The following is a 13,344-nucleotide window of genomic DNA, read 5'->3' on the forward strand; positions in this document are numbered from 1 at the left end:
TGAGCACAGAGAGATAAGCTTGTGCAACGGCAGGTCCCAGACTGCCCGCTCCTGAAAGAACTCCAGGTGAAGATGTCATGGGTGATGTCAGAGAACTTTGGTCAGCAGATAAAGTCCCCTCCTGGCCTAGGGCTCCAGACTGCACAGAGAGAAACAGGCACAAATGGCCCCCTGGTATGATGTGACCTGTCTGGGTACCACTGACTCCATTTGCCTGCTCTACTTCCTCAATCACACCTTTGCTCCCTTACTCCACAGCTGTTTCTAGAGGCACAGGTGACTAAGGCTCCCATGACAGGCAGTGGAGATGCAGGCGGTAAGAGCAGGCCCAGAAGAGTGTGAGCAAGCTGCCAGGGACCTGGGGCAGAGAATGACTCACCAGCAGCTCAGAGAGCCAAGAGGGGCTTCAGGGAGCCTCAGACAGGAAGAGCCGTTCAACAGAAGATGACATTCCAGACAGAGGAATAAAATGCAGAGGTGTGAGCAGCTGTCTTTGGGAGGTGAGAACTTCAGCTCCTGGGTGTGTGCAGGGAAGGGGAAGGGCAGATGAAATTGCAAAGTAGGCTAGCAACAGGCTGGGAAAGGCTGAAAACCAACGCAGATTTTATTCCCCAGGCGAATGGTTTCCAAAGTAGTCCCTAGGGACTGTGAAGATCGCTTAGTGGTCAAGAGCACTGGAGGCTCTCCCAGAAGACCAGGGTTCAATTCCTAGCACAGCTGTAACTCCAGTCCCAGGGGGACTTGAGGCCCTCTTATGGCCTCTGTGGGCACTTGCATGCATGTGGTGCACAGTCATACATACAAGCCAAACAATCATACACATAACATAGAAACAAAAAACAGCAAAGTGTGGTCCCTGGATGTGTGTGACTCAGCATCACCTGGGAACCCGATAAAATAGAAAAAATTCTCAGGCCCGGACCCACTGACCTACAGACCTGGAAACTCTGAGGCTGGGGCCCAAGTATCTCAGTTTATTTTGTTTAGTTTTGAGACAGTGACTCTATCTCAGTTTTAAAATGTCCTCTGAGGCAGGTTAGATGGTAGAGTTAAGTCCAGCCACTAAGAAGGTCGACACTTGAGAATCACTTGAACTCAGGAGTTTGGAGCAGCCTGTGCAAAATAGGATAGCCTTCCCCATAAAATCAGATAGATACATAGACAAACAGACAGACAGACAGACAGACAGACAGACAGACAGACAGTTAGACTGGGCATGGTAGTTTACATCTGTAAACCTAGTTCTTGGGAGGACGAGGTAGGAGGGTTGCCATAAGTTCAAGACCAGTCTGGACTACAGAGTGAGTTCTGAGTCAGTCTGAGCTAGAATGAAATCTTATCTCAAACACTGGTAAAGGGCCTACCACACAAGCACGAGACTCTGAGTTCAGATTCCCCAAAACCCATACAAAAAGTACCTTGTTGGAGGGGTGTGGAGGCCACCTGAAGTTTGGCCAGCTAGCCTAGCTACACTGATGGCTTCAGGACCAGTGAGAGATCCATTTAGACAAGTAACTGAATAGAGATCGGAGCTGGACATGTGGCTCAGGAGTTAAGAACACTTGCCGCTCAATGATGAAGACCAAAATTCAGATTTCAGCGCTAAAGTCAGGTGACTCACAGTGGCTGTAACTGCAGCTCCAAGGCTTTCCATTAGTTCCGCAGGTTCCTGTGGGCACCTGCATATACTCAGAGTATGTGTACAGACACGCACACAAAATAAAATAAGACGGTGGAAGGATTCAGGTTTTTATTTAAAAAAATGTTGTTTGGTTTTTCAAGACAAGGTTTTTCTGTATAGCCCTGGCAGTCCTGGAACTTGCCTCAAACTTTGAGAAATCCACTGCCTCTACACACACCACCTCCACCTCCCCACCATCCCCTCATTCCAGTTTCTTTTCTTTTCTTTTTTTTTTTTTTATTTTGAGTCAAGGTTTCTCTATATCTTTGGAGCCTATGCTGGAACTAGCTCCTGTAGACCAGGCTGGTCTCAAACTCACAGAGATCCACCTGCCGCTGCCTCCCGAGTGCTGGAATTAAAGGCATATGCCACCATGGCCCGGCGTCATTCCAGTTTCTATACAAGAAATGATCCGAATTTTTGTAGCCAACTGGACGCCATCTTTTCCTCTACAGTCAAACATTCTGAGCCAATTTCATTTTCATTTTTTTTTCAAGACAGGCTTTCTCTGTAGGTTTTTTGTTGTTGTTGTTGTTGTTCTGGATCTTGTAGACCTGGCTGGCCTCAAACTCACAGAGATTTGCCTACTTCTGACTCTGAGTGCTGGGATTAAAGGTGTGCACCACCACAGTCTGGCTAAAGATGTATTTATTTATATTTCTATTTATTTATACAGTATTCTGCCTGCACACCAGAAAAAGGCATCAGATCCTATTATAGATGGTTGTGAGCCACTATGTGGTTGCTGGGAATTGAATTCAGGACCTCTGGAAGAGCAGGAAGTGCTCTTAATCTCTGAGCCATCTTTCCAGGTCCCTCAGATTCATTCTTGTGCTGGCTTCTAAGATGACTAGAACGAAATTTCATATCTCATTAGAATGAAGCTTTGAGATGTTCCCGGCACCTCTGACAGAAAATGGAGTGAGGATTTCAGGGGAGATTATTTCCTTCCTCTCCCTCTCTAAGACAAGATACCCTCAGATTCAATATGTAGCTGAGGATGGCCCTGAGTTTATTCTGTTGACTGTACCTGTTGAATGCTGGGGTTACATACTGTACCACTGTTCCACCACATCCGGTTTCATGGTACTGGGTATTGAACCCAAGGCTGTACAGGCAAGCACTGTACAACTAAGCCACATCCACAGCTCCCCACCCCACCTTTCTTAAAGATTCTTGATACCCAGCGCTGGAAAATATCTTTGTGCATCTGAGGTCAGCCTAGTCTATAGTTTCAGGCCAGCCAAAGGTTCAAAGTGAGTGTCCCCCCCCCCTCTGTCTGTCTGTCTCTGTCTCTGTCTGTCTGTCTGTCTGTCTGTCTGTTTCTCTCTCTCTCTCTCTCTCTCTCTCTCTCTCTCTCACACACACACACACACACACACAGAGAGAGAGAGAGAGAGAGAGAGAGGAGAGAGAGAGAGAGAGAGAGAGAGAGAGAGAGAGAGAGAGACTGATTTATTATTTATTTATGGGCGTGTGCACCCTTTGTGAGTTTATATGCACCACCTGCACGCAGATTTTCTGAAGGGCCAGAAGAGAATTCTAACCCCCAGAACTAAAGCTGCAGCAGTTCGGAGCCCCCTATGCGAGTGCTGGAACCAAACCCCTGGTTCTCAGCAGGAGCAGTAAGTGCTCTTAATCCATCTCTCCAGCTCCCCCCATTGTGACCTTTGATAAAGTTCAGGGCATACCATTAAAATATACTCTGGGAAGACGTTTCAGTGAAGGACCTTTGCGAGTAATATACTTTGCACAAATAAGTTATTTGTCCTGTCACAGACCTATACAGGGGCAGTGAAAGGCTCGGTAGGTAAAGGAGCTTGCCACCATGACAGCCTGAGTGTGATCCTTGGGACCCATAGGGTGGCAGAAGAGAACCAACTCCCCCAGTTGACCTCCACAAGAGTGTGTTGTGGAATTTGTGCACACTTGTGCATATGCACACACACAAATACATTTAAATTAAAACTTTTATTTTGCTGCTTCAACTTCACCATATTCTAGCTTCCCTTGCTGCAACTGGCCAGCATCATTAAAACTGGTAAAATAGCATAATAAAGGAGAAATAATAAAGTGGCTGTAGCCAGTTCTGGAAAGACACATGACACAGAATCTCCTTCATAAATAAGGTTTATTGAGAGAAAGTGTTGAGGTGGTTTGAATAGGAATGGCCCCAATAGGCTCACACATTTGAATGCTTAGTCTCCAGAGAGAGGCACTCTTTGAGAATGCTTAGAAGAATTAGGAGGTGCTGACTTTTTGGAGTGGGTTTAGCCTTGCTGGAGGAAGTGTATCACTAGAGCTAGGCTTTGAGGTTTCCAAAGTCCATGCCAAGCCCAGTGTCTGTCTTTGCCTATGGATCAGGGTGTAGCTCTCAGTTACTGCTTCAGGGTCCTCCCAAAGGCCACCACGCTCCCACTGTGATGATAATGGACCTCTGAAAATCTAAGAAAGCCCCAGTTAAATGCTTTCCTTTAAAGGAATTGAATTGGTCATGGTGTCTCTTCTCAGCAACAGAACAGTGACTAGGCTGGGTGGTGGTGGCGCACGCCTTTAATCCCAGCACTCGAGAAGCAGAGACAGGCAGATCTCTGTGAGTTCGAGGCCAGTCTGGTCTACGAGGCGAGTTCTAGAAACCCTGTCTTGGAAACCAAAATAAACAAACAAACAAAAACAAAAACAAAACAACAACAACAACAAAAACAGTGACTAAGACAAGACTCAACGCTATGATCAGGCCCCAAGGTGGGAAAGAGAGGAAAGACATCAGAAAGTGGTACAATACGTCCAAAGCTGCTTATCAGAGTCTTAAAAGGAAGAAGAGGTTTCCCCGCCATGATGGGCCACCATTCAATGCTCATGCTCATCAGAATACAAAGCATGAATAGGGAAGAAAAATTCTATCCAGAAATATCAATGCTGCTAAGATAATAGCAGATGTAATCTGGACACGTTTGGAACCTAAATCTATGATGAAGATGCTTTTGAACCCAATGGGATGCATCATGATGACCAACGATAGCAATGACATTCTTCAAGATACTCAATTCGAGCATCCAGCAGCCACGTCTATGATTGAAATTAGCAGGACCAGGATGAAGAGGACAGGGATGGGACTCTGTGGAGAGAAATGCTGTCTATGGCTGAGCACTTCCCAGAGTGCTCAGATGCACCCAACAGTGGTGCTCAGTGCTTACCGCATGGCACTGGATTCTGAAGAAAGTCAGTGCCCCTGCTGGTGTCAATAACCATGACATGACGCTGGATATCATCGACAGCTCTATCAATATGAAAGTCATTGGTCAGCAGTCCTCTTTGGCATGCAACATTGCCCTGGATGCTGTCCAGACAGTGCACCTTGAAGACAATGGCCAAAAGGAAACTGATGTCAAGAAGTAGGCAAGGGTGGGAAAGCTACCTGGGAGCATCACCAAAGAATCGTGTGCCTTATGGGAGTCAAGGATGTGACCATCCACAAACGTCCGACTACATTAAAAACCCTCAAATCGTGCTGCTGGATTCCTCTCTGAAGTATGAGAAAGCAGCAAGCTAGGCTGACATTGAGGTTACACAAGAGGATTTCACCCAAATCCTGCAAATGGAAGAAGAGTGCATCTATTAGTTGTGGTCATCTTGGAAAAGGGAATCTCAGGTTTAGCTCAGCACTACCGCATGCTGGTCAATATCACAGCCATTCAGAGTCTAGATGACAGACAGTAATCACTGCTAGAGCCTTTGGGGTGTGGATAGTCAGCCGACCAGAGGAACTGAGAGATGTTGGGGCAGGGGCAGGCCTATTGGAAGTCAAGAAGACTGAAGATGAGGACTTCACACTCATAACTGAGTGCAAAGGCCCGAGGCCTGCACCATTCTGCATAGAGGAGCCAAACAGGAGATACTCTCAGAAGTAGAACCCAACCTACAGGATGCCATGCAAGCGTGCCGCAGCATTCTCCTGAACTGTTAGCTGGTGTCTGGTGGTGAAGATGGCTGTGGCCCATGCCTTGACAGAAAAAGCTAAGGCCATGACTGGTGCGGAACAATGGCCATATAGAGCTGTGACCCAGGCTTTAGAGGTCATTTCTTGTACCTTGAACCAGAACTGGGGGGCCAGCACCATTTGTCTGCTTACCTCCCTCGGGGCCAAGCATGCATAGGAGCCCTGGGGTGTGACTGGTGGACGTGAGAAAGTTGGCTAGATGGGAGCTGTTGGCTGTGAAGCTACAAACATACAAAACAGCAGTGGAGACTCCAATTCTGTTTCTGTGGATTGAGGACATTGTCTCTGGTCACAAGAAAAAGTGTGATGGCCAGAGCCGGCAAAGCGGTGGTCGAGATGCCAGCTAGGAGTGAGTTGTGAGCAAGGGGACTGTCATACACAGAACCAGCACTCTCCCCTTTCCTGAGCCAGAGTTCCAGGAACACTGTAGACAGACAGCTTCGTTCACAAAGGATCGGATAGAGGGGCAGTCCCCAGTCTGTCCCATCTCAGTTTTCAAAAAGTCCTGACATGCAACTCTTCTCTATTATAAGAGTTCTATTTAGTTTGCGTCCAATGATTACATCTAAGTCATAAAAAAGAAGAAGAAGAGGCTTCCCTTCCCAAAAGTAGAGGGGCTGGAGAGATGACTGCGCAGTTAGGAATGCTTGCTGTTCTTGCAGAGGACCCAGGCTTGGTTCCTAGCTCTTACATCAGGAGACTCACAACTACCTGTAACTCTAGTTTCAGGGGATCCAACACCCTCTTCTGACATCTGTGGGCTCCTGTTAACATGTGGTGGGAGTACCTACACTCTCACACACACATACACATAAATACATAAATATGAAAAAATAAATAAACGTAAGCCTTGGAGAGGAGCTTCAGGAAGAGTGAGAGCAAAGTGGGGGGGGCACCATGAGACAACAACTATGTTCCAGCAAGTAAAGGCTCTCCTTTGTCTGAGATGAGGAACCTGGGGTGTAGAAAGAGGAAGGGCCAGATCAGATAGCTGGCACCGAGTCAGTTTGGTAAGCTGGGTCCAAACTGTAAAGGCCCATTGTGTACATCTGTCTCTGGGTCCTCTTGCATGAGTTCATAACAAAGTCAGGCATGAGGCTGGAGGGTCAGAAGGAAGGCACAAGAGGAGGTCTGTGCCGGCCAGGGGACTGCTGAGGTCTGATGAGACTGGGAGTCTGAAGGGACCTTTGGTTCCCTCAGACAGGCTGTTCCTGAGACACTGAGCGTAGGCACCAAAAAGGTAGAGGGAGATCCCCAAATACAGAGCATGACTAAATTCCACAAAAGGAGAACTAATTTGAAACTAAGCTCTCTTAGAAAAGCTGCTGTCTAGGAAAGAAAATTTCCCCTTTCTACTCCATTCTTTTCTGGGGGTTGAGCATTTTGAGACAGGATCTCACTCCTGGCCACCAGAAATGCACTATATAGCTGAGACTGACTTTGAACTTGTGGTGGATCTCCTGCCTCTGCCTCCAAGTGCTGAGATTACAGGCATGAGCTATTATGTTGAGCTATTTATAATTTTTTAAACAAAAATCTAAATAATCTCAATTCAAGTGTGGAATCTCACACCTGTAACCCAGCATCGAGGAGGCTGGGCAGGATAATCAGCCCAAGCTAAAGGCCACCCCGGGCTTAATAGTGAGTTCTAGACAGCAGAATAGACTGGGCTACAGAGTGAAAGCCTGTGTGTGTGTGTGTGTGTGTGCTGGTATGTATGTGTTGGTGTGTCTGTTGGTGTATATGTGTTGGTGTGTGTGTTGGTGTGTGTCAGTGTATATGTGTTGGTATGTGTGTGTTGTTGTGTGTGTTGGTGTACATGTGTTGGTGTGTGTGTTGGTATGTGTGTTGGTGTATATGTGTTGTGTGTGTGTTGGTGTATATGTGTTGGGGTGTGTGTGTTGGTGTATGTGTTGATGTATATGTATTGGTGTGTGTGTTGGTGTATATGTGCTGGTGTGTGTATGTTGGTGTATATGTGTTGGTGTATATGTGTTGGGGGTGTGTGTGTTGGTGTATATGTGTTGGTGTGTGTATCGGTGTATATGTGTTGGGGAGTGTGCGTTTGTGTATATGTGTTGGGGTGTGTGTGTTGGTGTATATGTGTTGGGGGTGTGTGTGTTGGTGTATATATGTTGGTGTGTGTGTGTGTGTGTTGGTGTATATGTGTTGGTGTGTGTGAGGAGGGTACTTAATGGGTAAAAGCGCTTGTTATGCAGGCCTGGTAACATGAGCTTGATCTCCAGATCCCATGAAAGTCTCCACACTTAAGCTGCACACCTTCAACTACACACAACACAGTATAACAACAACAACACCAATAATAATTAATAATAATAATAATAATGACAAACAGTGGTTATGCATGCCTTTAATCCCTGCGCTCAGGAGGCATAGGTAAACAAATCTCTGAGTTCAAGGCCAGCCTGGTCTACAGGGCGAGTTCCAGGACAACCAGGGCTACATAGAGAAATCCTGTCTTGAAAAAATAAAAACAAAACCAAAACAAAATAGTAATAAAGCCAGGTGGTGTTGGCTCATGTCTTTAATCCCAGCACCCAGGAGGCAGAGGTAGGCAGATCTCTGTAAGTTTGAGGGCAGCCTGGTCTACAGAGTGAGTTCCAGGACAGCCAGGGCTACACAAAGAAACCCAGTCTTGAAAACCAAAAAATAAAATAAAACAATAATAGAAGTGAAAATATAATTAATTGAACACCAGACTGGTACAGTACAGAGCCAGCATCTGTGAAACAACTGTTCTGAGAACAGGCTGGCCTCAGACTCCTATCCAGGGTGTAGAGGTGGTCAGGAGTTAGGAGAAGGTATTGCTCTGTCCCAGGATCCATCAGTTCCTGGTACCCGTTACTACAGCTCCAGCTCCAGGGGAACCTGATGCTTCTGTCCTCTGTGGGCACCTACACCCATGTACATAGATGCAGATGCATATATATATATATACATAGTTCCAAAGGAATAAAAATAAATCTTTCTTAAAAACAAAACAAAACCTCCTGACCCTCCTGTCGTGGCCTCCTGGGTGATGAGATTGTGAGCTGATGGCACCACACCCAGTTTGGCACTGAGGGTTAAATCCAGGGCCCACAGGTGCCAGGCAAGCACTCTGTTATTGAACTACACCCCCAGAGCTCTCCTTACTTTTTGAGACACGGTCTCACCAAGTTACTCCAGCTGGCTTTGAATTCACTTGCTAGCCCAAGCTGTGATTTTCCAGCCTCAGCTTCTCTAAGTAGCTGTGATTACAAACTTTTGCCATCAGACATGGCCTAGCATAATTTTTTCTTTTCTTTTCTTTTTTCTTTTTTTGGTTTTTACGAGACAGGGTTTCTCTGTGTAGCTTTGGAGCCTGTCCTGGTACTCTATCTGTAGACCAGGCTGGCCTCAAACTCACAGAGAACCACCTAACTCTGCCTCCTGAGTGCTGGGATTAAAGGTGTGCACCACCACCGCCCAGCAGTTTAAATAATTTTTAGGAGAGTTTTTTTTTTTAATGTACAGTTAGTGTTGCTCAACAACAATAACAACAACAACAACAACAACACAAGACTGGGGAATAGAGACATGTAAGTAAAACAAAGTAAGAGAACTTCTGAAAACTGTCCTTAACATTTGTGGTGTCCTTTCTACTCCACTGTGAATAAATCTGTGGCTTGCATGTTACTTTGAAGTTGCCATACAACATACCTGCTTAACCTCAAAAGCACTTAGTCCTTCTATAAATAGGTCATAGTGCCACCAATTACAAGCTGTTAAATATTCCACCCCGCAACTATACCTAGTAATTTTGTTGTCATAAAAATATTTCTTGGGGCCGAGGGATGGCTCAGTTAGTGAAGTGCTTGCTGCACAAGCGTGAGGACCTGAGTTTGGATTCGAAAGCCTGTGTAAAAAACTAGGCTCGGTAGTGTGTGACTGCTGAAGTTTGCTGGCCAGTCGGTCTAGCCAATTGGTGAGCTCTGGGCTCAGTGAGTTAGCCTCTCTCAAAAACTAAAGTGAAGAATGATAGAGAAAACACCCATGGTTGATCTCTGACCTCCACAGGCGCGCGCGTGCGCACACACACACACACACACACACACACACACACACACACACACACACACCGAATAAATGCTATTTAAAATTCAGCTGTGAAAGGCTATTAAATGGCCTTTCCTTTTTGCTGTATCCTTTTCTAACTATCGAGACAGAAAATGCCCTACGCTTACTCTAGCTCATCTATGTCCTTGATGACTTATTAGGTTCTTATTATGAATTTTATGTGCTGTTTATATAACGGAGGTATTAAACCACTGTCTTTTTGAGACTATGTCTCATTTTGTAGCACAGGCTGGTTGTCAACTTGTGGCGGTTCTGCTTTAGCCTCCCAAACGCTAGGATTACAGGTGTGAGCCACCACGTCTTGAGAGCTATTTCTCCAGTCTGAAGTTGGTTTTCCACTGTTAACCATGATTTGGAGTAGGGTAAATTACACTTTCCCCCACCAACAAAAGTGGAAGAAGTTTATTTATTTGCTTTTATATGTATATATACATATACATACATATATATATATATGTATATATATATATTGAGACAGGATTTCCCTGTGTATTCTTGGGTGTCCTAGAACATGCTCTGAAGACCAGGTTGGTCCGAAACTCACAGAAATCCACCTGCTTCTACCTCCAGAGTTCTGGGATTAAAGGTGTGCATCGCCACTGCAGGGCAGAAGTTTTTTTACTTTTATAAACAAGCTTGTCCATCTTTTCTTTGTGGTTTCTCCTATTTTCTCTAATGTTAGAGGACCATTCATTCCCCCGATAAATTATTCTCATTAGGTTAAAGAATTGACAGAAGAACCGGAGTTGTATCTCAGTAGTACAGTATTTGTCCAGTAGGTACAAGACCCTGGACTCCAACTCCAGGAAAGGAGGAGGGGGCTGGGGAACGAGAAGGAAGAAGAAAGGCAAGAAAATAATTGAAAGAGAAAAAAATGAAGAAGGACTGATCAATTTTCCCAGGTTTGGAAAGAGGAAGACAGTATTATCATATCCTTTTTTCCTGCATATATTTGACAGTCCTTAACTGCTCACTGGAAGTAGCTGAAGCAGGAGTTAAACTTATTCAGGTGTATCTGAAACACTGGAAGAATAGCTACCAAAAAAAGTTACCCTGGCTCTCTGTGACTAACAGGAACAAGACTGAAGTGGATTCCTTGTTCCTGCCTGCCTAGTTCTCCCGTTTCCTTTGGGTCAGGTACTCCTCTCCTGCGTGTGGCTGGTTACCCACCATAGAATATTTTTCCAATATGGTGCCTTTTCCCCCTGGCAACATTGTAGCCACATCACTCAGAAAGATTTAGAGACTCAAGAGCCCTTCTATGCCAGGTAGAGAATATTATTCTGTATTGGAAATGAGACAGTATGGGAAGAGAAATCAGAACAGGAGAGAAGGCAGCTCCATGAGCTCAGCATCTCTAGGTTCTAGTCCCGATTCCTTGGACCTTGGTGATTGTGATTTGATCTGTGCTAGCTCTGCTGCATCAAGGTTTAAGTGTGTGAACGTAGAGCTAAGGAGGTAGAAGCAGAAGGTCAGAAAGTCAAGGTCATCCTCAGACTGCATAGCAAATTTGAGGTCAACCTGGACTACATGAAACTCTGTCTCAACAAAATAAACAGCAGGGCTGGAAACACGGCTATGGTTAAGAGCACTTGCTGCCTTTGCAGAGGACTCTGGTTCAGCTCCCAGCACCCACACAGAGGCTAACAGTCATCTGTAACTACAGTTCTAAGGTATAAGATTCCCTTTTCTGGCCTCCAAGGGCACTGCACACACATGGTTTACATACAGGCAAAACACTCATACACATAAAATAAAATTCAATCTATAAACATAAGCAAAGAAAGCCAGGCAGTAGTGGCTCACGCCTCTAATTCCAACACTTAGGAGGTAGAAGCAGGCAGATCTCTGTGAGTTCAAGGCCAGCCTGACAACCTGGTTCCACAACAAGCAGGGCTATACAGAGAAACCCTGTCTCGAAAAAGAAAGCAAAGAAAAATAAAGATTAGAAAAAGTGAGGCAAGATGAATCAATAGTTAAAGGCATCTACTATTAAACTTATCAGTCTGATCTTTGATCTCTGAAGCCCATATGGTAGAAGGAGGGAATCAACTCCTAAAGTTGTTCTCGTCCTCTGAACGTGTACAGAAGCACACATGCACATATAGTAATTTTTTTTTAAAGTAAGAATACCTAAATGCCCCCAGAAAAGCTTTAAAAGCAGGAGAAGTGTAAGAACATAAAAGTTGTACATGTTGGGACTGGACAGTGGCTCAGTAGTTAAGAGTATTTGCTGCTCTTGCAGAGAACCCAGGATTGCTTCCCAATACCCACATGGTGGCTCACTACCACTTGTAATTCCTGTTCCGGGTGATCAGACATCTTCTTCCAGCTTCCAAGGGCCCCTGCATGAACGCGGTGCACACATATACTGGCAAGCACACATAGATGTAAAAGAAAAAGTAAGTAAACCTTTAAAAAAATGTTGTACTAGCCCTCAGTGGGATACCTTATCATCCAGTACTGTTGTTCTAGAAATAAACACAATGTATCAACACTACTCTCTTGCTCAATGGCATGTTGGATGGCTGTTAAAATAGAGGTTTGGACCTGGGTCAGAAGTGGGTTAGAAACCCAAGATGCTGAGATGTGAAGTAAGAAAATGCCCTTTAGTATCTGACCTTGGTCAGATCAGGTCTTGTCTTTGAGCCCTGGTTTATACTGAATCTTGTTCTCAAGTTTTACTTTTGTGTATGTGAGTGTGCAAGTCTATGGAAGCCAGAGGAGGATGGCAAGTGTTGTGGTCTATCACTTCCTGCCTTGAGACAGCAAGCTCCGCATGCTTCCCCATAGTTCTAGGATTACAGGAGCACACAGCCACCTCCAGCTTTTTTACATGGGTTCTGGGGATTTGAACTTGGGTTGTGTGCTTGAGCAGCATACCCTCATCCTGCGCCATCTGCACATCCTCTTGTTTTGTCCTTCCTTCCTCCCTGCCCTTGAAGGAGAATCTCACCAGCTTGCTTAGAACAGTTAATAATGTATCAACTTCTGCCTCTGAAGGATTGTGTGAGCCACCATCCTCAGCCAGCTAAGATTGTGTGAGCCACCATCCCAGCTAGTTCTGAATTAGTGGTCTAAGTACTGTACACCCATTACACAGAACTCTTAAGAGAATTCTGAGTCAGTCATCAATAATTTCATATCTCAGAGAAGAAAGTGAGGCTTCGGAAGGTAGAGCGTGGTAAGTGTGGCCAGACCACCCTTCTAGCAATCTTTCCGGGCTTGACTACTCCAGGACAATGGACAGCCACACTGGGAGAAATAAATGTTGGATCCAGGAGTGAGAGGTGTGGTAGGTAGGTCATGTTGGGAAGCAGTGTCTCCTTTGCCTGGCTCTAGGACATACCCACCTCAATTTCTGGCCATTGCTTCCCCTTCTAGCCTGAGCTCAATTTATTCCCAAAGAGTCTTGCTTAAACCAAGTCGGGTCAGGTCCCTTGGCCTGAAGCCTGCAGCACCAGGAGCAGATTTGCTCCACCCTCCCCATTCTGGCTCCTAGCCACGGGTCTGTCACATGGCACTGTGGTCCTCTTTGGCCCGC

At 45.5% G+C, this 13,344-nt stretch overlaps 1 pseudogene; it reads left to right on the plus strand.

The window, feature by feature from the left end:
• Positions 1 to 4,516: 4,516 nt before the first annotated feature.
• Positions 4,517 to 6,028, plus strand: LOC119808231 (annotated as a pseudogene).
• Positions 6,029 to 13,344: the final 7,316 nt, after the last annotated feature.

This window comes from Arvicola amphibius, chromosome 2 (genome assembly GCF_903992535.2).
Source record: "Arvicola amphibius chromosome 2, mArvAmp1.2, whole genome shotgun sequence".
Classification (NCBI taxonomy): domain Eukaryota; kingdom Metazoa; phylum Chordata; class Mammalia; order Rodentia; family Cricetidae; genus Arvicola; species Arvicola amphibius.